The following is a 22,840-nucleotide window of genomic DNA, read 5'->3' on the forward strand; positions in this document are numbered from 1 at the left end:
TCTCTCCCCCTCACTGTGCCCCTCTCTCCCCCCTCACTGTGCCCCCCTCACCCCTCACTGTGCCCCTCTCACCCCTCACTGTGCCCCTCTCCCCCACACTGCGCCCTCTCTCCCCCACACTGCGCCCTCTCTCCCCCACACTGCGCCCTCTCTCCCCCACACTGCGCCCTCTCTCCCCCACACTGCGCCCTCTCTCCCTACTCACTGTGCCTCCCTCTCTCCATACTCATTGTGTCCCCCTCTCTCCCTCCTCACTGTGCCCCCCTCTCTCCCCCCTCACTGTGCCCCCCTCTCTCCCCCTCACTGTGCCCCCCTCTCTCCCCCTCACTGTGCCCCTCTCTCCCCCTCACTATGCCCCTCTCCCACTCACTGTGCCCCTCTCTCCCCCTCACTGTGCCTCTCTCTCCCCCTCACTGTGCCTCTCTCCTTCCCTCACTGTGCCTCTCTCTCCCCCTCACTGCGCCTCTCCCCCTCACTGTGCCACTCTCCCCCCCTCAGTGTGCCTCTCTCCCCCTCACTGTGCCCCTCTCTCCCCCTCACTGTGCCACTCCCCCCTCATTGTGCCTCTCTCTCTCCTTCCCTCTTGTGCCTCTCTTTCCTTCCTCATTGTGCCTCTCTTTCCTTCATTGTGCCTCTCTCCCCCTAACTGTGCCTCTCTCCCCCCTAACTGTGCCCCTCTCCCCCCCCTCACTGTGCCCCTCTCCCCCTCACTGTGCCCCTCTCTCCCCCCTTCACTGTGCCTCTCTCCCCCCTCACTGTGCCCCCCTCTCCCCCCCTCACTGTGCCCTCTCTCCCCCCTCACTGTGCCCCTCTCTCCCCCTCACTGCCCCCCTCTCCCCCTCACTGCGCCCCTCTCCCCCCTCACTGTGCCTCCTCTCTCCCCCCTCACTGTGCCCCCTTCTCTCCCCCATCACTGTGCCCCCCTCTCTCCTCCCTCACTGTGCCCCTCTCTCCCCCTCAATGTGCCCCTCTCTCCCCCTCAATGTGCCCCTCTCTCCCCTCACTGTGCCCCTCTCTCCCCCTTCACTGTGCTCACTGTGCCTCTCTCCCACTCACTGCCCCCTCACTGTGCCCCCCTCTCTCCCCCTCACTGTGCCCCTCTCTCCCCCCTCACTGTGCCCCTCTCTCCCCCTTCACTGTGCCTCTCCCCCTTCACTGTGCTCCTCTCTCCCCCCACTGTGCCCCCCTCACCCCTCACTGTGCCCCTCTCTCCCCCTCACTGTGCCCCCCTCACCCCTCACTGTGCCCCCCTCACCCCTCACTGTGCCCCTCTCTCCCCCACATTGCGCCCCTCTCCCCCACACTGCGCCCCTCTCTCCCCCACACTGCGCCCCTCTCCCTACTCACTGTTCCTCCCTCTCTCCCTACTCACTGTGTCCCCCTCTCTCCCTCCTCACTGTGACCCCCTCTCTCCCCACTCACTGTGCCCCCCTCTCTCCCTCACTGTGCCCCTCTCCCCCTCACTGTGCCTCTCTCCCCCCTCACTGTGCCTCTCTCCCCCCTCACTGTGCCTCTCTCCCCCCTCACTGTGCCTCTCTCCCCCCTCACTGTTCCTCTCTCCCCCCTCACTGTTCCTCTCTCCCCCTCACTGTGCCTATCTCCCCACCTCACTGTGCCTCTCTCCCTCCTCACTGTGCCTCTCTCACCCCTCACTGTGCCTCTCCCTCCTCACTGTGCCCCTCTCCCCCTTCTCTGTGCCTCTCTCTCCCCCTCACTGTGCCCCCCTCTGTCCCCCCTCACTGTGCCCCTCTCCCCCTCACTGTGCCCCTCTCTCCCCCTCACTGCCCCACTCTCCCCCTCACTGTGCCCCTCTCCCCCCTCACTGTGCCTCCCTCTCTCCCTACTCATTGTGCCCCCCTCTCCCCCCTCACTGTGCCCCCTCTCTGTGCCCCTCTCTCCCTCCTCACTGTGCCTCCCTCTCTCCCTACTCATTGTGCCCCCCTCTCCCCCCTCACTGTGCCCCCCTCTCTGTGCCCCTCTCTCCCTCCTCACTGTGCCTCTCTCCCCCCTCACTGTGCCCCCCTCTCTCCCCCCTCACTGTGCCCCTCTCCCCCCTCACTGTGCCCCTCTCTCCCCCTCACTTCCCCCTCTCCCCCCTCACTGTGTCCCCCTCTCTCTGCCCTCACTGTGCCCCCTCCTCTCCCCCTCACTGTGCCCCTCTCTCCCTCCTCACTGTGCCCCTCTCTCCTCCCTCACTGTGCCCCTCTCCCCCTCAATGTGCCCCTCTCTCCCCCTCAATGTGCCAATCTCTCCCCTCACTGTTCCCCTCTCTCCCCCTCACTGTGCTCACTGTGCCTCTCTCTCCCCCTCACTGCCCCCTCACTGTGCCCCCTCACTGTGCCTTTCTCTCCCCCCTCACTGTGCCCCTCTCTCCCCCCTCACTGTGCCTCTCCCCCTTCACTGTGCTCCTCTCTCCCCCCACTGTGCCCCCCTCACCCCTCACTGTGCCCCTCTCTCCCCCCTCACTGTGCCTCTCCCCCTTCACTGTGCTCCTCTCTCCCCCCACTGTGCCCCCCTCACTGTGCCCCCCTCACCCCTCACTGTGCCCCCCTCACCCCTCACTGTGCCCCTCTCTCCCCCTCACCGTGCCCCCCTCGACCCTCACTGTGCCCCCCTCACCCCTCACTGTGCCCCCCTCAACCCTCACTGCGCCCCTCTCTCTCCCACACTGTGCCCCTCTCTCTCCCACACTGCGCCCCTCTCCCCCACACTGCGCCCCTCTCCCCCACACTGCGCCCTCTCTCCCCCACACTGCGCCCTCTCTCCCTACTCACTGTTCCTCCCTTTCTCCCTCCTCACTGTGCCCCCCTCTCTCCCCCTCACTGTGCCCCTCTCTCCCCCTCACTGTGCCCCTCTCTCCCCCTCACTGTGCCCCTCTCCCCCTCACTGTGCCCCTCTCCCCCTCACTGTGCCCCTCTCTCCCCCTCACTGTGCCCCTCTCCCCCTCACTGTGCCCCTCTCCCCCTCACTGTGCCCCTCTCTCCCACACTGTGCCCCTCTCCCCCACACTGCGCCCCTCTCCCCCACACTGTGCCCCTCTCCCCCACACTGCGCCCTCTCTCCCCCACACTGCGCCCTCTCTCCCTACTCACTGTTCCTCACCTTTCTCCCTCCTCACTGTGCCCCCCTCTCTCCCCCTCACTGTGCCCCTCTCCCCCTCACTGTGCCCCTCTCCCACTCACTGTGCCCCTCTCTCCCACTCACTGTGCCCCTCTCTCCCCCACCTCACTGTGCTCTTCTCTCCCCCCACTGTGCCCCCCTCACCCCTCACTGTGCCACTCTCCCCCCCTCACTGTGCCTCTCTCCCCCTCACTGTGCCCCTCTCTCCCCCTCACTGCACCACTCCCCCCTCATTGTGCCTCTCTCTCTCCTTCCCTCTTGTGCCTCTCTTTCCTTCCTTCATTGTGCCTCTCTCCCCCCTAACTGTGCCCCCCCCCTCACTGTGCCCCTCTCCCCCCTCACTGTGCCCCTCTCTCCCCCCTTCACTGTGCCTCTCTCCCCCTCACTGTGCCCCCCTCTCCCCCCTCACTGTGCCCACTGTCCCCCCTCACTGTGCCCCTCTCTCCCCCTCACTGCCCCCCTCTCCCCCACATTGCGCCCCTCTCCCCCTCACTGTGCCCCCCTCTCTCCCCCTCACTGTGCCTCTCTCCCTCCTCACTGTGCCTCTCTCACCCCTCACTGTGCTCCTCTCTCCCCCCCACTGTGCCCCTCTCTCCCCCTCACTGTGCCCCTCACCCCTCACTGTGCCCCCCTCACCGTGCCCCTCTCTCCCCCACACTGCGCCCCTCTCCCCGTCACTATGCCTCCCTCTCTCCCCCCTCACTGTGCCTCCCTCTCTCCCTACTCATTGTGCCCCCTTTCTCCCTACTCATTGTGCCCCCCTCTCCCTCCTCACTGTGCCCCCTCTCTCCCCCTTCAGTGTGCCTCTCTCTCCCCCCTCACTGTGCCCCCCTCTCCCCCTCACTGCCCCCTCTCCACCTCACAACGCCCCTCTCCCCCATCACTGTGCCCCCTCTCTCCCCCCTCACTGTGCCTCCCTCTCTCCCCCCTCACTGTGCCCCCCTCACTGTGCACCTCTCTCCCTCCTCACTGTGCCCCTCTCTCCTCCCTCCTCACTGTGCCCCTCTCTCCTCCCTCACTGTGCCCCTCTCTCCCCCTCAATGTGCCCCTCTTTCCCCCTCACTGTGCCCCTCTCTCCCCCTCAATGTGCCCATCTTTCCCCCTCACTGTGCCCCTCTCCCCCTCACTGTGCCCCACTCTCCCCCTCACTGTGCCCCCCTCTCTCCCCCCTCACTGTGCCCCTCCCCCCTCACTGCCCCCTCTCCCCCTCACTGCGCCCCTCTCTCCGCTCACTGTGCCCCCCTCTCTCCCCTCACTGTGCCCCCTTCTCTCCCCCCTCTCTGTGCCCCCCTCTCTCCCCCCTCACTGTGTCCGTTTCTCTCCCCCCTCACTGTGCCCCTCTCTCCCTCCTCACTGTGCCCCTCTCTCCTCCCTCACTGTGCCCCTCTTTCCCCCTCAATGTGCCCCTCTCTCCCTTCACTGTGCCTCTCTCTCCCACTCACTGTGCTCACTGTGCCCCCCTCACTGTGCCCGTTTCTCTCCCCCCTCACTGTGCCCTCCTCTCTCCCCCTCACTGTGCCCCCCTCACCCCTCACTGTGCCCCTTTCTCCCCCTCACTGTGCCCCTCTCTCCCCCCTCACTGTGCCCCCCTCACCCCTCACCCCTCACTGTGCCCCTATCTCCCCCACACTGTGCCCCTCTCTCCCACTCACTGTGCTCACTGTGCCCCCCTCACCCCTCACCCCTCACTGTGCCCCTTTCTCCCCCTCACTGTGCCCCTCTCCCCCCTCACTGTGCCCCCCTCACCCCTCACTGTGCCCCTATCTCCCCCACACTGTGCCCCTCTCTCCCCCTCACTGTGCCGCTCTCTCCCCCCTCACCCCTCACTGTGCCCCCCTCACCCCTCACTGTGCCCCTCTCTCCCCATCACTGTGCCCCCCTCTCTCCCCCCTCACTGTGCCTCCCTCTCTCCCCCCTCACTGTGCCTCCCTCTCTCCCTACTCATTGTGCCCCCCTCTCTCCCTACTCATTGTGCCCCCCTCTCTCCCTACTCATTGTGCCCCCCTCTCTCCCCCCTCACTGTGCCCCCCTCTCTCCCCCCTCACTGTGCCCCTCTCTCCCTCCTCACTGTGCCCCTCTCTCCTCCCTCACTGTGCCCCTCTCCTCCTCACTGTGCCCCTCTCTCCCCCTCACTGTGCCCCTCTCTCCCCCTCACTGTGCCCCTCTCTCCCCCTCACTGTGCCCCTCTCTCCCTCCTCACTGTGCCCCTCTCTCCCCCCTTCACTGTGCCTCTCTCCCCCCTCACTGTGCCCCTCCCCCCCTCACTGCGCCCCTCTCTCCCCTCACTGTGCCCCCCTCTCTGCCCCCTCACTGTGCCCCCTTCTCTCCCCCCTCACTGTGCCCGTTTCTCTCCTCCCTCACTGTGCCCCTCTTTCCCCCTCAATGTGCCCCTCTCTCCCCTCATTGTGCCTCTCTCTCCCACTCACTGTGCTCACTGTGCCCCCCTCTCTCCCCCCTCACTGTGCCCCCCTCTCTCCCCCCTCACTGTGCCCGTTTCTCTCCCCCCTCACTGTGCCCACCTCTCTCCCCCTCACTGTGCCCCCCTTCACCCCTCACTGTGCCCCTCTCTCCCCCACACTGCGCCCCTCTCTCCCCCCTCACTGTGCCCCTCTCTCCCCCACACTGCGCCCCTCTCTCCCCCCTCACTGTGCCCCTCTCTCCCCCACACTGCGCCCCTCTCCCCCCTCACTGCGTCTCTCTCCCCCTCACTGTGCCTCTCTCTCCCCCTCACTGTGCCTCTCTCTCCCCCTCACTGTGCCTCTCTCCTTCCCTCACTGCGCCTCTCCCCCCTCATTGTGCCTCTCTCTCCTTCCCTCTTGTGCCTCTCTTTCCTTCCCTCATTGTGCCTCTCTTTCCTTCATTATGCCTCTCTCCCCCCTAAATCCTGCTCCACTTTGGGAGAAAAACTGACTAATAACACAGCAGACCTATCTAGCAGGCTGGCTGGCTAAACCAGAACCAAACCATAAGGGTACTTTAAGCAGTCAGTAAACAAATGAATAATCCTTACTTTAGTTGAAGTAGTCTTTGGTGAAATCCCTCTGGCTAAGGGCTCACGCAGCAGTGTGCTTCTCTCTCTCTCTCTCTCTGGCAGCTACTGCCAGTCACATGATCCTTTATCTACCTTGCTGGCTCTCAGGTGTCAGCTAAAGAGTTCTGATTTCCTAACTTCCACCTGAGTTAACCCTTATGAGTGCTGGATGAAGCACTCAGACATATGTCTCCCAGGCGTAACTGATAGGAGTTGACTTCACTCTGTCACATACCTACCCTGTTTGTGTGTGGCTTGTGTCCCACACGGCTGAAGCCCGACCCTCCACTCCTTCCCTTGACAAAAAATCAGCATTTCCATGGTCCTTTCCAGGTCTATGCTGAATATCAAAAGAGAAGGGTTGGAGGGCAATATACCACCTGGTCAACCTTGGATTTGTGTCCTTCATGGTGTTTAACCACTTCAAGGGCGCATGGTCAGTGACCAGGGTGAAGTGTACTCCGGCGACATAATGTCTCAAGGCCTCAATTGCCCATTTTACAGCGAGGCACTCCTTCTCAATAACGGAATACCTCACTTCCCTTGGGAACAGCTTCCGACTGATGAACAGTATGGGGTGTTCAACACCATCAAATTGCTGAGACAGCACTGCTCCCAGTCCTACCTCTGAGGCATCCGTCTGGATGATGAAGGGCTCTTTAAAATCTGGGCTCCGAAGAGCGGGGCCCTCTGACAGGCACTTTTTTAGCATGTCAAAGGCGTCTTGGCACTCCCAAGACCATTTAACTTGGGTCGGGGCACTCTTTTTTGTCAGATCTGTTAGGGGTGCAGATATTTCCGAAAAATTGGGGATAAACCGCCGGTAATACCCTGCTAACCCCAAAAGGGAGCGGACCTGTGTCTTTGTCTGTGGGGTGGGGACTTCCTTTATGGCGGCCACCTTGCTACCTAGTGGCCTTACTATCCCTCCCCCAACGGCATAGCCCAAGTACTTTGTAGTGGATTTACCCAGGGCACATTTTTTTGGATTTGCAGTGAGCCCTGCTTCTCTTAAGGACGTTAGGACTGCCCTTAACCTTTTTATATGAGACTGCCAGTGTCTGCTATAGATGACAATGTCATCCAAGTAGGCCGCGGCATATGCCCTATGGGGTCGTAGTACCTTGTCCATTAACCTTTGGAACGTGGCTGGAGCCCCAAGTAACCCAAATGGCATAGTGACGAATTGGTATAAACCGAGAGGGGTGGCGAAGGCAGTTTTGCATTTGGATTCTTCCGCTTGAGGTATCTGCCAATATCCTTTCGTGAGATCTAGGGTGGAGATATACTCTGCTTTACCAAGCGAATCAAGCAATTCATCCACCCTAGGCATTGGATATGCATCAAATCTGGATACAGCATTTACCTTTCGCAGATCCACGCAAAACCTCACCTTCCCATCTGGTTTAGGGACCAACACGATAGGGCTACACCATTCGCTGTGGGACTCCTCGATCACGCCCAATTCCATCATGTCTATTATCTCCCTCTCTACCAGGTCTTTTCGGCCCTCTGGCAATCTATAGGGACGAGACCGTACTTTTACGCCAGGTTCTGTCTCAATCCTATGGGACACTAAATCAGTCTGCCCTGGCAGCTCAGAAAAAACATCTGGGAACTGGTCACATACATCAAGTAAGTAGGTCTGACCTTTGTTCCGTTGTTAACTGCTCTCCCATGGGAACCTGATGGTCAGTGTACGTACTACCCTTTGGAAGCTTTGGACCCAAATCCGTCTCTCCTTCCTGAGGGTGAATGAACAGCGATCTCATCGTTTTCCAGGGTTTCAGGAGGTTCACGTGGTAGATTTGTTTACCCTTCCTGGACCCTGGTTGAGAGATCTCATAGTTCACCTCCCCGGTGCGGCGGAGAACTTGGAAAGGACCCTGCCACTTCGCAAGGAGTTTACTCTCTGATGTCGGTAGTAGTAGCATCACTTGGTCCCCAGGTTGGAAGACCCTCAAGCGAGCATTTTGGTTGTACTGCCTCTCTTGACGTTCTTGAGCAGATTTGAGGTTTTCCTTCGCAAACCGACCTATCATGTCTAGGCGGTGTCTAAGGTCTACTGTATGACATACTGAAGGGTATTCTTGGAGGGGGAGGGCTCCTCCTCCCAGGATTCCTTCAGTAGGTCGAGAATACCCCGAGGTTGGCGTCCATATAGGAGCTCAAACGGGGAGAAGCCTGTGGATGATTGGGGAACTTCTCGTACCGCAAACAACAGGAAAGGGAGAAGTTCATCCCAAGCTCGCTTTTCAGTGTCCACAAACTTCCTAAGCATAGTTTTTAAAGTACGGTTAAACCTCTCTACCAATCCATCAGTCTGAGGATGGTAGACCGAGGTCCGGACGGATTTTACCTCCAATAACTTCAGGACATCCTGCATTAACTTTGCCATGAAATTTGTTCCCTGGTCAGTTAACATTACTTGGGGAAGTCCTACCCTAGAAAACAGTTCTAACAGCCTGTGAGCAACCTGTTTAGCAGTGGCTGATCTCAGAGGGAAGGCATCAGGATACCTGGTGGCATAATCAACAACAACGAGTATAAATTTATGTCCCTTCGCAGAGGGTTCTAAAGGTCCGACCAGATCTACCCCAATTCTCTCGAATGGGACGGCTACCAAGGGCAGAGGAACCAAAGGAGCCGGCTTCTGTCCTTTTTGGCTAGTTAACTGGCATTCAGGACATGTCTCACATAGTTTCATGATGTCACCATGTATGCCTGGCCAGTAAAACCGGGACGAGATGCGGTCCGTGGTCTTATCTCTGCCCAAATGACCACCCCATGGGAGAGTATGGGCTAGGGTAAACACTGTTTTAATCAACCCTTTAGGGACTAGCATCTGTCGAATGACCTCCCCTGTTTGTGTAACCTTATTCACACGATATAGTATGTCATTCAACAGTTCAAAATGTGGAAACACTTTTACACCTTGTTCATCTATTATCTTGTTGTTGACCTGTACCACCTTCTCATATTGTCTAGCCAGAGCTGGGTCCTCTCTCTGCCTCTGACGGAAGTCAGGAAGATCCAGGTCTGGCAACACTCCCGTATCTATCTGTTCCCCACCCTGGTCATCCCCGGCCATGACCTGCAGTCCTTTGGGCTGACTAATGTTACCAAAAGTCCCAGCCTTTCTTAACCAGTCCTCTTTTTCCGCACGTCTCTGTTTACGTGTCTTTGGGACATGGTGTCTATGGGGGAAAATCTCTGGGGAAAAAGGGAACAAGTCTCCGGGCTTCTCCGGTACCAGAGAAGTAGGCTCCGTAGGAGTAGGGGCCAACAATATTTCGAGGTAGGGCCAGTCTCGGCCAAGTAGAACAGGAGCAGGTAGCCAGGGAGCAACTCCCACTAGTAGGCTAGCCTCTTGACCCTGGATACGCAGTGTAACGTTCGCCGTCGGGTATCTCTTTGTATCCCCATGGATACACTCGATATTCAAAGGAGAGTCATAAGATAGTCTATTGCTTGGAATTAGGCCCTCTAGGATCAGGGTTTTTCCAGAGCCCGAGTCCAGCATGGCGTTTACTTTTGTCCCCTCCAGAGATGCTGGGACTAACCACGGATTGTGGTCCCCTCGGAGACAAGCTGTGGCAGTGGTTCTGCCATATGAACAGTCCATTTTCTCATTTCCTGAGTCCGCAAACTCGGTCGTCCGCAGAAGCTCTCGACGGGGCTCGGTGTTTGGACCTCTCCGCTGTTGGATGGGGTCCTCTCTTCTGGTTGGTGGGGTTATCCTCTCCACCGGGTGGGTTACAGGAGTCCAGGTTCTCGGGGAATACTGTGGGTGGCGGCTTCCCTTGAGTGATCCAGTGGCCTCAGACCCAGGATGGGCGTCTCTGCGGGAGTTTGTACCAGGAACCCTCCGAGATGGGAAAGGGTCTTCCGATCGGGTTGACTGGATCTCCCGAGCTGGCGGGTTGTAGACCCCTCGATTGTCTGCTCTCCTGCCTCTAGTATCACCGGAAGCAACTGGTGTTTGCACCGGCCGTTCCCAGCTATCCTGTTGGGTGTCGTCGCCCAGGAAGTTTTCCACCAAGCGGACCGCTGAATCCTGGGAAAATGCAGCGTGTCTTTTTACCCAGGAGCGGGAGGAGGGGGGCAATATCTGTATGAACTGCTCGAGCACAAACTGTTCAAGGATCTCTGCCTTGTCATGTTTTTCCGGTTGTATCCACCTGGCACATAAGTCTACTAAGCGGTGGGCTACGACCCGGGGTCTGTCTCGGTTTGTATATTTGACTGTCCGGAACCGCTGTCGGTAGGTCTCTGGCGTGAAGCCTAGGCGATCCAGAATAGCAGCTTTTAGTTTCTGATAGTCCATGGCCTCGTCCGCTGGAAGAGCCTGGTAGGCTGCCTGAGCTTCCCCTATGAGGAGTGGAGCCAGAGTCGTTACCCAGCGATCAACTGTCCAGCCGTGGGCCGTTGCTACCCTTTCAAAAGTGAGGAGAAATGCCTCTGGGTCTTCGTTTGGCTTCATTTTAGGCAGCATCACCGGTGGGTTATTTGGAATCCCTTGTCTGCCTGGGGTTGGGCCTTCGACCAGCAGTTGGAGTAGCTTTTCCTCTCGCCGGGCCTGTTGCTCTTGCTGGGCTTGTCGCTCATCTTGCTGGGCTTGTCGCTCTGCTTGCTTCTCTGCTAGCTGGAGCTGTTGCTCAAGGAACTGAGAAAAAAAATTCTCCATTTTTTTTTTTTTTTGTGTGGCCCTTCAGATACAGGGGCTGTCCGACTTCCCACTTCTGACACCACCTGTGGCAGGACGGCCTGTAGCCGAGGTAAGGGAACAGTCCACACGTATAGTTTCAGGATAAATAAAAACGTTCAGTGGCTTTATTTCTCCACAGTAACATAACATGCGGGTACACTGTCCCTTTAACAAAATAAATCCTGCTCCACTTTGGGAGAAAAACTGACTAATAACACAGCAGACCTATCTAGCAGGCTGGCTGGCTAAACCAGAACCAAACCATAAGGGTACTTTAAGCAGTCAGTAAACAAATGAATAATCCTTACTTTAGTTGAAGTAGTCTTTGGTGAAATCCCTCTGGCTAAGGGCTCACGCAGCAGTGTGCTTCTCTCTCTCTCTCTGGCAGCTACTGCCAGTCACATGATCCTTATCTACCTTGCTGGCTCTCAGGTGTCAGCTAAAGAGTTCTGATTTCCTAACTTCCACCTGAGTTAACCCTTATGAGTGCTGGATGAAGCACTCAGACATATGTCTCCCAGGCGTAACTGATAGGAGTTGACTTCACTCTGTAACACCCCTCCACTGTGCCCCACTCTCCACCTTCACTGTGCCTCTCTCCCCCCCGCACTGTGCCTCTCTCCCCCTCACTGTGCCTCTCCCCCCCTCACTGTGCCTCTCTCCCTCCTCACTGTGCCTCTCTCACCCCTCACTGTGCCTCTCCCCCCTCACTGTGCTTCTCTCTCCCCACACTGTGCCCCTCTCTCCCCCCTCACTGTGCCCCCTCACCCCTCACTGTGCCCCTCTCACCCCTCACTGTGCCCCCCTCTCCCCTCACTGTGCCCCGCTCTCCACCTCTTTGTGCCCCTCACTCCCCCTCACTGTGCCCCTCTCTCCCCCTCACTGTGCCTCTCTCCTTTCCTCATTGTGCCTCTCTCCTTCCCTCACTGTGCCTCTCTCCCCCTCACTGCGCCTCTCTCCCCCTCACTGTGCCACTCTCTCCCCAATCACTGTGCCCCTCTCTCCCCAATCACTGTGCCCCTCTCCCCAATCACTATGCCCCTCTCTCCCCCCTCACTGTGCCCCTCTCCCCCCTCACTGTGCCCCTCTCTCCCCCCTCACTGTGCCCCTCTCTCCCCAATCACTGTGCCCCTCTCCCCTCACTGTGCCCCTCTTTCCCCCTCACTGTGCCCCTCTTTCCCCCTCACTGTGCCCCTCTCTCCCCCTCACTGTGCCTCTCTCCCCCCTCACTGTGCCTCTCTCCCCCCCTCACTGTGCCTCTCTCCCCCCTCACTGTGCCTCTCTCCCCCCTCACTGTGCCTCTCTCCCTCCTCACTGTGCCTCTCTCACCCTTCACTGTGCCTCTCTCACCCCTCACTGTGCTCCTCTCTCCCCCCCACTGTGCCCCTCTCTCCCCCTCACTGTGCCCCCCTCACCCCTCACTGTGCCCCCCTCACCCCTCACTGTGCCCCCCTCACTGCACCCCCCTCACTGCACCCCTCTCCCCCACACTGCGCCCCCCTCACCCCTCACTGTGCCCCCCTCACCCCTCACTGTGCCCCCCTCACTGCACCCCTCTCTCCCCCACACTGCTCCCCTCTCTCCCCCACACTGCACCCTCTCTCCCTACTTACTGTGCCTCCCTCTCTCCCTACTCATTGTGTCCCCCTCTCTCCCTCCTCACTGTGCCTCCCTCTCTCCCCCTCACTGTGCCCCCCTCTCTCCCTCTCACTGTGCCCCCCTCTCTCCCCCCTCACTGTGCCCCCCTCTCTCCCCCTCACTGTGCCCCTCTCTCCCCCTCACTGTGCCCCTCTCTCCCCCTCACTGTGCCCCTATCTCCCCCTCACTGTGCCCCTCTCTCCAACTTACTGCGCCCCTCCCCCACTCACTGCGCCGTCTCACTGCGCCTCTCTACCCCTCACTGTGCCCCTCTCTCCCCCTCACTGTGCCCCTCTCTCCCCCTCACTGTGCCCCTCTCTCCCCCTCACTGTGCCCCTCTCTCCCCCTCACTGTGCCCCTCTCTCCCCCTCACTGTGCCCCTCTCTCCCCCCCACTGTGCCTATCTCCTTCCCTCACTGTGCCTCTCCTTCCCTCGCTGTGCCCCTCTCTCCCCCTCACTGTGCCCCTCTCTCCCCCTCACTGTGCCTCTCTCCTTTCCTCATTGTGCCTCTCTCCTTCCCTCACTGTGCCTCTCTCCCCCTCACTGCGCCTCTCTCCCCCTCACTGTGCTACTCTCTCCCCAATCACTGTGCCCCTCTCTCCCCAATCACTGTGCCCCTCTCCCCAATCACTATGCCCCTCTCTCCCCCCTCACTGTGCCCCTCTCCCCCCTCACTGTGCCCCTCTCTCCCCCTCACTGTGCCCCTCTCTCCCCAATCACTGTGCCCCACTCTCCCCTCTCACTGTGCCCCTCTCCCCCTCACTGTGCCCCTCTTTCCCCCTCACTGTGCCCCTCTTTCCCCCTCACTGTGCCCCTCTCTCCCCCTCACTGTGCCTCTCTCCCCCCTCACTGTGCCTCTCTCCCCCCTCACTGTGCCTCTCTCCCCCCTCACTGTGCCTCTCTCCCCCCTCACTGTGCCTCTCTCCCCCCTCACTGTGCCTCTCTCCCCCCTCACTGTGCCTCTCACCCTTCACTGTGCCTCTCTCACCCCTCACTGTGCTCCTCTCTCCCCCTCACTGTGCCACCCTCACCCCTCACTGTGCCCCCCTCACCCCTCACTGTGCCCCCCTCACCCCTCACTGTGCCCCCCTCACTGCACCCCTCCCTCCCCCCCACTGCTCCCCTCTCTCCCCCCCACTGCTCCCCTCTCACCCCTCACTGTGCCCCCCTCACCCCTGACTGTGCCCCCCTCACTGCACCCCTCTCTCCCCCACACTGCTCCCCTCTCTCCCCCACACTGCACCCTCTCTCCCTACTATAGTGCCTCCCTCTCTCCCTACTCATTGTGTCCCCCTCTCTCCCTCCTCACTGTGCCTCCCTCTCTCCCCCTCACTGTGCCCCCTCTCTCCCCCCTCACTGTGCCCCCCTCTCTCCCCCTCACTGTGTCCCTCTCTCCCCTCACTGTGCCCCTATCTCCCCCTCACTGTGCCCCTCTCTCCAACTTACTGCGCCCCTCCCCCACTCACTGCGCCGTCTCACTGCGCCTCTCTACCCCTCACTGTGCCCCTCTCTCCCCCTCACTGTGCCCCTCTCTCCCCCTCACTGTGCCCCTCTCTCCCCCTCACTGTGCCCCTCTCTTCCCCTCACTGTGCCCCTCTCTCCCCCTCACTGTGCCCCTCTCTCCCCCCCACTGTGCCTCTCTCCTTTCCTCACTGTGCCTCTCCTTCCCTCACTGTGCCCCTCTCTCCCCCTCACTGCGCCTCTCTCCCCCTCACTGTGCAACTCTCCCCCCTCACAGTGCCTCTCTCCCCCTCACTGTGCCCCTCTCTCTCCTTCCCTCATTGTGCCTCTCTTTCCTTCATTGTGCCTCTCTCCCCCCCCTCACTGTGCCCCTCTCCCCCCTCACTGTGCCCCTCTCTCCCCCCTTCACTGTGCCTCTCTCTCCCCCCTCACTGTGCCCCTCTCTCCCCCCTTCACTGTGCCTCTCTCTCCCCCCTCACTGTGCCCCTCTCTCCCCCCTCAATGTGCCCCTCTCTCCCCCTTCACTGTGCTCCTCTCTCCCCCCACTGTGCCCCCCTCCCTCCCCCCTCACTGTGCCCCACTCACCCCTCACTGTGCCCCCCTCACCCCTCACTGTGCCCCTCTCCCCCACTGCGCCCCTCTCTCCCCCACACTGCGCCCCTCTCCCCCACACTGCGCCCCTCTCTCCTTGTGTCCCCCTCTCTCCCTCCTCACTGTGCCCCCCTCTCTCCCCCCTCACTGTGCCCCCCTCTCTCCCCCTCACTGTGCCCCTCTCCCCCACACTGTGCCCCTCTCTCTAACTTACTGCGCCCCTCCCCCACTCACTGCGCCGTCTCACTGCGCCTCTCTCCCCCTCACTGTGCCCCTCTCTCCCCCTCACTGTGCCCCTCTCCCCTCACTGTGCCCCTCTCTCCCTTTCACTGTCCCCCTCTCCCCCTCACTGTGCCCCTCTCTCCCCCTCACTGTGCCCCCCTCACCCCTCACTGTGCCCCCCTCACTGCACCCCTCTCTCCCCCACACTGCTCCCCTCTCCCCCACACTGCGCCCTCTCTCCCTACTTACTGTGCCTCCCTCTCTCCCTACTCATTGTGTCCCCCTCTCTCCCTCCTCACTGTGCCCCCCTCTCTCCCCCCTCACTGTGCCCCCCTCTCCCCCTCACTGTGCCCCTCTCCCCCTCACTGTGCCCCTCTCTCCCCCTCACTGTGCCCCTCTCTCCAACTTACTGCACCCCTCCCCCACTCACTGCGCCGTCTCACTGCGCCTCTCTACCCCTCACTGTGCCCCTGTCTCCCCCTCACTGTGCCCCTCTCCCCCTCACTGTGCTTCTCTCCCCCTCACTGTGCCTCTCTCTCTCCTTCCCTCTTGTGCCTCTCTTTCCTTCCCTCATTGTGCCTCTCTTTCATTCATTGTGCCTCTCTCCCCAACTGTGCCCCTCTCCCCCCCCCTCACTGTGCCCCTCTCTCCCCCCTTCACTGTGCCTCTCTCCCCCCTCAATGTGCCCCTCTCTCCCCCTCAATGTGCCGCTCTCTCCCTCACTGTGCCCCTCTCTCCCCCCTCACTGTGCCCCTCTCTCCCCGCTCAATGTGCCCCTCTACCCCCGCTCAATGTGCCCCTCTCCCCCCTCACTGTGCCCCTCTCTCCCCCCTTCACTGTGCCTCTTTCTCCCCCCTCAATGTGCCCCTCTCTCCCCCTCAATGTGCCCCTCTCTCCCTCACTGTGCCCCTCTCTCCCCCTCACTGTGCCCCTCTCCCCCTCACTGTGTCCCTCTCCCCCTCACTGTGCCCCTCTCCCCGCTCACAGTGCCTCTCCCCCTTCACTGTGCTCCTCTCTCCCCCCACTGTGCCCACCTCACACCTCACTGTGCCCCTCTCTCCCCCCTCACCCCTCACTGTGCCCCCCTCACCCCTCACTGTGCCCCTCTCTCCTCACTGTGCCCCTCTCTCCCTCACTGTGCCCCTCTCTCCCCCTCACTGTGCCCCTCTCCCCCTCACTGTGCCCCTCTCCCCCTCACTGTGCCCCTCTCCCCGCTCAGTGCCTCTCCCCCTTCACTGTGCTCCTCTCTCCCCCCACTGTGCCCACCTCACTGTGCCCCTCTCTCCCCCCTCACCCCTCACTGTGCCCCCCTCACCCCTCACTGTGCCCCTCTCCCCCACACTGCGCCCCTCTCTCCCCCACACTGCGCCCCTCTCCCTACTCACTGTGTCCCCCTCTCTCCCTCCTCACTGTGCCCCTCTCTCCCCCTCACTGTGCCCCTCTCTCCCCCTCACTGTGCCCCTCTCTCCCCCTCACTGTGCCCCTCTCCCCCTCACTGTGCCTCTCTCCCCCCTCACTGTGCCTCTCTCCCGCCTCACTGTGCCTCTCTCCCCCCTCACTGTGCCTCTATCCCTCCTCACTGTGCCCCTCTCTCCCCCTCACTGTGCCTCTCTCCCCCCTCACTGTGCCTCTCTCCCCGCCTCACTGTGCCTCTCTCCCCCCTCACTGTGCCTCTATCCCTCCTCACTGTGCCCCTCTCTCCCCCTCACTGTGCCTCTCTCCCCCCCTCACTGTGCCTTTCTCCCTCCTCACTGTGCCCCTCTCTCCCCCCTCAATGTGCCCCTCTCTCCCCCTCAATGTGCCCCTCTTCCCCTCACTGTGCCCCTCTCTCCCCCCTCACTGTGCCCCTCTCTCCCCCCTCACTGTGCCCCTCTCTCCCCCTCAATGTGCCCCTCTCCCCCTCACTGTGCCCCTCTCTCCCCCCTCACTGTGCCCCTCTCTCCCCCCTCACTGTGCCCCTTTCTCCCCCCTCACTGTGCCCCTCTCTCCCCGCTCACTGTGCCTCTCCCCGCTCACTGTGCCTCTCCCCCTTCACTGTGCCTCTCTCCCCCCACTGTGCCCACCTCACACCTCACTGTGCCCCTCTCTCCCCCCTCACCCCTCACTGTGCCCCCCTCACCCCTCACTGTGCCCCCCTCACCCCTCATTGTTCCTCTCTCTACCCCACACTGCGCCCCTCTCCCCCACACTGCGCCCCTCTCTCCCTACTCACTGTGCCTCCCTCTCTCCCTACTCACTGTGTCCCCCTCTCTCCCTACTCACTGTGTCCCCTTCTCTCCCTCCTCACTGTGCCCCCCTCACCCCTCATTGTGCCCCCCCTCACCCCTCACTGTGCCCCTCCCCCCCTCACTGCGCCCTCCCCCCCCTCACTGCGCCCTCCCCCCCCTCACTGCGCCCTCCCCCCCCTCACTGCGCCCTCCCCCCCCTCACTGCGCCCTCCCCCCCCTCACTGCGCCCTCCCCCCCCTCACTGCGCCACTCCCCCCTCCCTGCGCCCCCCCCCTCACTGCGCCCCTCTCTCCCCCTCACTGCGCCCCTCCCCCCTCACTGCGCCCCTCTCTCCCCCTCACTGCGCCCCTCTCTCCCCCTCACGGCGCCCCTCCCCTCTCACTGTGCCCCTCTCCTCCCTCACTGTGCCCCTCCCTCCCCTCTCACTGCGCCCCTCTCCCCCTCACTGCGCCCCTCCCTCCCCTCTCACTGTGCCCCTCTCCCCCCTCACTGCGCCCCTCCCTCCCCTCTCACTGTGCCCCTCTCCCCCCTCACTGCGCCCCTCCCTCCCCTCACTGCGCCCCTCCCTCCCCTTTCACTGCGCCCCTCTCTCCCCCCTCACTGTGCCCTACACCTCACTGCGAAGCTCCCTCCCCCCTCACTGCGTCCCTCCCTCCCCCCTCACTGCGCCCATCCCTCCCCCCTCACTGTGCCCCTCCCTCCCCTTCACTGCGCCCCTCCCTCCCTCCCCCTTCACTGCGCCCCTCCCTCCCCCTTCACTGCGCCCCTCCCCCCTCACTGCGCCCCTCTCCCCCTCACTGCGCTCCTCCCTCCCTCCCCCTCACTGCGCCCCTCTCCCCCTCACTGCGCTCCTCCCTCCCTCCCCCTCACTGCGCCCCTCTCCCCCTCACTGCGCCTCTCTCCCCCTCACTGCGCCCCTCTCTCCCCCTCACTGCGCCCCTCTCCCCCTCACTGCGCCCCTCCCTCCCCCCTCACTGCGCCCCTCTCCCCCTCACTGCGCCCCTCTCTCCCCCTCACTGCGCCCCTCTCTCCCCCTCACTGCGCCCCTCTCTCCCCCTCACTGCGCCCCTCCCTCCCCCCTCACTGCGCCCTTCCCTCCCCCCTCACTGCGCCCCTCCCCCCTCACTGCGCCCCTCCCCCCTCACTGCGCCCCTACCCCCTCACTGCGCCCCTCTCTCCCCCTCACTGCGCCCCTCTCTCCCCCTCACTGCGCCCCTCTCTCCCCCTCACTGCGCCCCTCTCTCCCCCTCACTGCGCCCCTCCCCTCTCACTGTGCCCCTCTCTCCTCCCTCACTGCGCCCCTCTCTCCCCCTCACTGCGCCCCTCTCTCCCCCTCACTGCGCCCCTCTCTCCCCCTCACTGCGCCCCTCCCCTCTCACTGTGCCCCTCTCTCCTCCCTCACTGTGCCCCTCCCTCCCCTCTCACTGCGCCCCTCTCCCCCTCACTGCGCCCCTCCCTCCCCTCTCACTGTGCCCCTCTCCCCCCTCACTGCGCCCCTCCCTCCCCTCTCACTGTGCCCCTCTCCCCCCTCAGTGCGCCCCTCCCTCCCCTCTCACTGTGCCCCTCTCCCCCCTCACTGCGCCCCTCCCTCCCCTCACTGCGCCCCTCCCTCCCCTTTCACTGCGCCCCTCTCTCCCCCCTCACTGTGCCCTACACCTCACTGCGAAGCTCCTTCCCCCCTCACTGCGTCCCTCCCTCCCCCCTCACTGCGCCCATCCCTCCCCCCTCACTGTGCCCCTCCCTCCCCCTTCACTGCGCCCCTCCCTCCCTCCCCCTTCACTGCGCCCCTCCCTCCCCCTTCACTGCGCCCCTCCCCCCCCCTTCACTGCGCCCCTCCCCCCCCCTTCACTGCGCCCCTCCCCCCCCCTTCACTGCGCCCCTCCCCCCTCCTTCACTGCGCCCCTCCCCCCTCACTGCGCCCCTCTCCCCCTCACTGCGCTCCTCCCTCCCTCCCCCTTCACTGCGCCCCTCCCCCTTCACTGCGCCCCTCCCCCCTCACTGCGCCCCTCTCCCCCTCACTGCGCTCCTCCCTCCCCCCCCTCACTGCGCCCCTCCCTTCCCCTCCCCCTCACTGCGCCCCTCCCTTCCCCTCCCCCTCACTGCGCCCCTCCCCCCCTCCCCCCCCTCACTGCGCCCCTCCCTCCCCCCCCTCACTGCGCTTCTCCCTCCCCCCCCTCACTGCGCCTCTCCCTTCCCCCCCTCACTGCGCCCCTCCCTTCCCCCCCCCTCACTGCTCCCCTCCCTTCCCCCCCCTCACTGCGACCCTCCCTCCCCCCCTCACTGCGCCCCTCCCTCCCCCCCCTCACTGCGCCCCTCCCTCCCCCCCCTCACTGCGCCCCTCCCTCCCCCCCTCACTGCGCCCCTCCCTCCCCCCCCTCACTGCGCCCCTCCCTCACCCCGCCCCTCCCTCCCCTCACTGCGCCCCTCCCTCACCCTGCCCCTCCCTCCCCCCCCCTCACTGCGCCCCTCCCTGCGCCCCTCCCTCACCCCGCCCCTCCCTCCCCCCCCTCACCGCGCCCCTCCCTCCCCCCCCTCACTGCGCCCCTCCCTCACCCCCCTCACTGCGCCCCTCCCTCCCCCCCTCACTGCGCCCCTCCCTCCCCCCCCTCACTGCGCCCCTCCCTCCCCCCCCTCACTGCGCCCCTCCCTCCCCCCCCTCACTGCGCCCCTCCCTTCCCCCCTCACTGCGCCCCTCCCTCCCCCCCTCCCTCCCCCCCCTCACTGCGCCCCTCCCTTCCCCTCCCCCTCACTGCGCCCCTCCCTTCCCCTCCCCCTCACTGCGCCCCTCCCCCCCTCCCCCCCTCACTGCGCCCCTCCCTCCCCCCCCTCACTGCGCTTCTCCCTCCCCCCCCTCACTGCGCCTCTCCCTTCCCCCCCTCACTGCGCCCCTCCCTTCCCCCCCCCTCACTGCTCCCCTCCCTTCCCCCCCCTCACTGCGACCCTCCCTCCCCCCCTCACTGCGCCCCTCCCTCCCCCCCCTCACTGCGCCCCTCCCTCCCCCCCCTCACTGCGCCCCTCCCTCCCCCCCTCACTGCGCCCCTCCCTCCCCCCCCTCACTGCGCCCCTCCCTCACCCCGCCCCTCCCTCCCCTCACTGCGCCCCTCCCTCACCCTGCCCCTCCCTCCCCCCCCTCACTGCGCCCCTCCCTGCGCCCCTCCCTCACCCCGCCCCTCCCTCCCCCCCCTCACCGCGCCCCTCCCTCCCCCCCCTCACTGCGCCCCTCCCTCACCCCCCTCACTGCGCCCCTCCCTCCCCCCCTCACTGCGCCCCTCCCTCCCCCCCTCACTGCGCCCCTCCCTCCCCCCCCTCACTGCGCCCCTCCCTCCCCCCCCTCACTGCGCCCCTCCCTCCCCCCCCTCACTGCGCCCCTCCCTTCCCCCCTCACTGCGCCCCTCCCTCCCCCCCCTCACTGCGCCCCTCCCTCCCCCCCCTCACTGCGCCCCTCCCTCCCCCCCCCCTCACTGCGCCCCTCCCTCCCCCCCCCCTCACTGCGCCCCTCCCTCCCCCCCTCACTGCGCCCCTCCCTCCCCCCCTCCCTCCCCCCCCTCACTGCGCCCCTCCCTCCCCCCCTCACTGCGCCCCTCCCTCCCCCCCCTCACTGCGCCCCTCCCTCCCCCCCCTCACTGCGCCCCTCCCTCCCCCCCCTCACTGCGCCCCTCTCCCCCTCACTGCGCTCCCCTCCCCCTCACTGCGCCCCTCTCCCCCTCACTGCGCTCCTCCCTCCCTCCCCCTCACTGCGCCCCTCTCCCCCTCACTGCGCCCCTCTCCCCCTCACTGCGCTCCTCCCTCCCCCCCCCTCACTGCGCCCCTCCCTCCCCCCCCCTCACTGCGCCCCTCCCTCCCCCCCCTCACTGCGCCCCTCCCTCCCCCCCCTCACTGCGCCCCTCCCTCACTGCGCCCCTCTCCCCCTCACTGCGCCCCTCTCCCCCTCACTGCGCTCCTCCCTCCCCCCCCCTCACTGCGCTCCTCCCTCCCCCCCCCCTCACTGCGCTCCTCCCTCCCCCCCCCTCACTGCGCCCCTCCCTCCCCCCCTCACTGCGCCCCTCCCTCCCCCCCCTCACTGCGCCCCTCCCTCCCTCCCCCCCCTCACTGCGCCCCTCCCTCCCTCCCCCCCCTCACTGCGCCCCTCCCTCCCCCCCTCACTGCGCCCCTCCCTCCCCCCCTCACTGCGCCCCTCCCTCCCCCCCTCACTGCGCCCCTCCCTCCCCCCCTCACCGCGCCCCTCCCTCCCCCCCTCACCGCGCCCCTCCCTCCCCCCTCCCTCCCCCTCACTGCGCCCCTCTCTCCCTCACTGCGCCCCTCCCCCTCACTGCGCCCCTCCCCCTCACTGCGCCCCTCCCCCTCACTGCGCCCCTCCCCCTCACTGCGCCCCTCCCCCTCACTGCGCCCCTCCCCCTCACTGCGCCCCTCCCCCTCACTGCGCCCCTCTCCTTCCCTCATTGTGCCTCCCCCCTCACTGTGCGTCTCCCCCCTCACTGTGCGTCTCCCCCCTCACTGTGCCTCTCCCCCCTCAATGTACCTACCTCCCCCCTCAATGTTCCTCTCTCCCCCCCTCCTTCCCTCAATGTGCCTCTCTCCCCCCCTCCCTCCCTCAACGTGCCTCTCTCCCCCCCTCCCTCCCTCAACGTGCCTCTCTCCCCCCCTCCCTCAACGTGCCTCTCCCCCCCCTCCCTCAACGTACCTCTCTCCCCCCCCCTCAACGTGCCTCTCCCTCCCTCAACGTGCCTCTCTCCCTCCCTCAACGTGCCTCTCTCCCCCTCCCTCAACGTGCCTCTCTCCCCCCTCCCTCAACGTGCCTCTCTCCCCCCTCCCTCAACGTGCCTCTCTCCCCCCCTCCCTCAACGTGCCTCTCTCCCCCCTCAACGTGCCTCTCTCCCCCCCTCAACGTGCCTCTCTCTCCCCCCCCCAAATGTGCCTCTCTCTCCCCCCCCCCAAATGTGCCTCTCTCTCCACCCCCCCAAATGTGCCTCTCTCCCCCCCATCCAAATGTGCCTCACTCCCCCTCCCTCAATGGGCCTCTCTCTCCCCTCACATGGTGCTACCAATGCCGTTTTATCAGCGCATTCCCCCTGTATACATCACAGCCTACTTTTACAGCCAATAGGAGTCTTGGTAATACTGCACATGCTCACAAGCGCAACTGAAGCCAGAGCCGCCATGTTGGATAAGGGTTATGCCCATTCTAAGTAATATTGCTTTCTGAGAGCCCAAATAGAAGATGTAATAGGGGGGCCCTTCTATATGAGCTAATAAGGAGCTAATAAGACTTATCAATGTCACATTTCCTCATGGATATTGAACATTATCAGTTTATCAAGACACCCCATCCCCTAAAACTCCCCCTCCCCCACACACCTGTACAAAAACCAGGAATGGAAATAATAAAAAGAGAACATACAGAAGAAATACATACATAGTACAATCACTATGTCAGATCAGGCTGGGTATGCACAAGAACAATATAGTGTCCATAATGACAAGTAATATTACCTGGTGAACTGATAATTTCGATATTGATAAGTCTTATTGATCATTTCCTTATTATCTCATATAGGGGCCTATTACACCTTCTATTTGGGCTCTCAGCAAGCTTAGTGTGGGCATAACCCTTATCCAAGATGGCGGCTCTGGCTTCAGTAGTGCCTGTAAGCATGTGCAGTACTACCAAGCCTCCTATTGGCTGTGACGTTACCAGGGTGATTGCCCTGATTAGCCATGGCATTGGCAGCATCATGCAGGCTTCTGCGCATGCGTGATCCTAACCTAGGCTTGAGGTCCCGGGATTAGTTCAGGTAATTACTCTTATCCCATCCCCCCACTTATCATTGTACCTCCCCCTC

At 63.5% G+C, this 22,840-nt stretch overlaps 1 protein-coding gene across 2 annotated transcripts in view; it reads left to right on the plus strand.

Moving 5' to 3' along the window:
• Positions 1-22,742: 22,742 nt before the first annotated feature.
• Positions 22,743-22,840, plus strand: part of LOC142464312 (uncharacterized) — a 43,719-nt gene continuing 43,621 nt past the window's right edge. Inside the window, exon 1 of one of the 2 annotated variants that reach the window (XM_075567797.1) lies at positions 22,743-22,792. The gene's annotated coding sequence lies outside the window, so the exon portion shown is untranslated. The remainder of the gene's footprint in view (positions 22,793-22,840) is intronic. The other variant, XM_075567796.1, reaches the window with a different exon arrangement.

The sequence above is a fragment of the Ascaphus truei genome, chromosome 12 (assembly GCF_040206685.1).
Source record: "Ascaphus truei isolate aAscTru1 chromosome 12, aAscTru1.hap1, whole genome shotgun sequence".
NCBI classification, from domain to species: domain Eukaryota; kingdom Metazoa; phylum Chordata; class Amphibia; order Anura; family Ascaphidae; genus Ascaphus; species Ascaphus truei.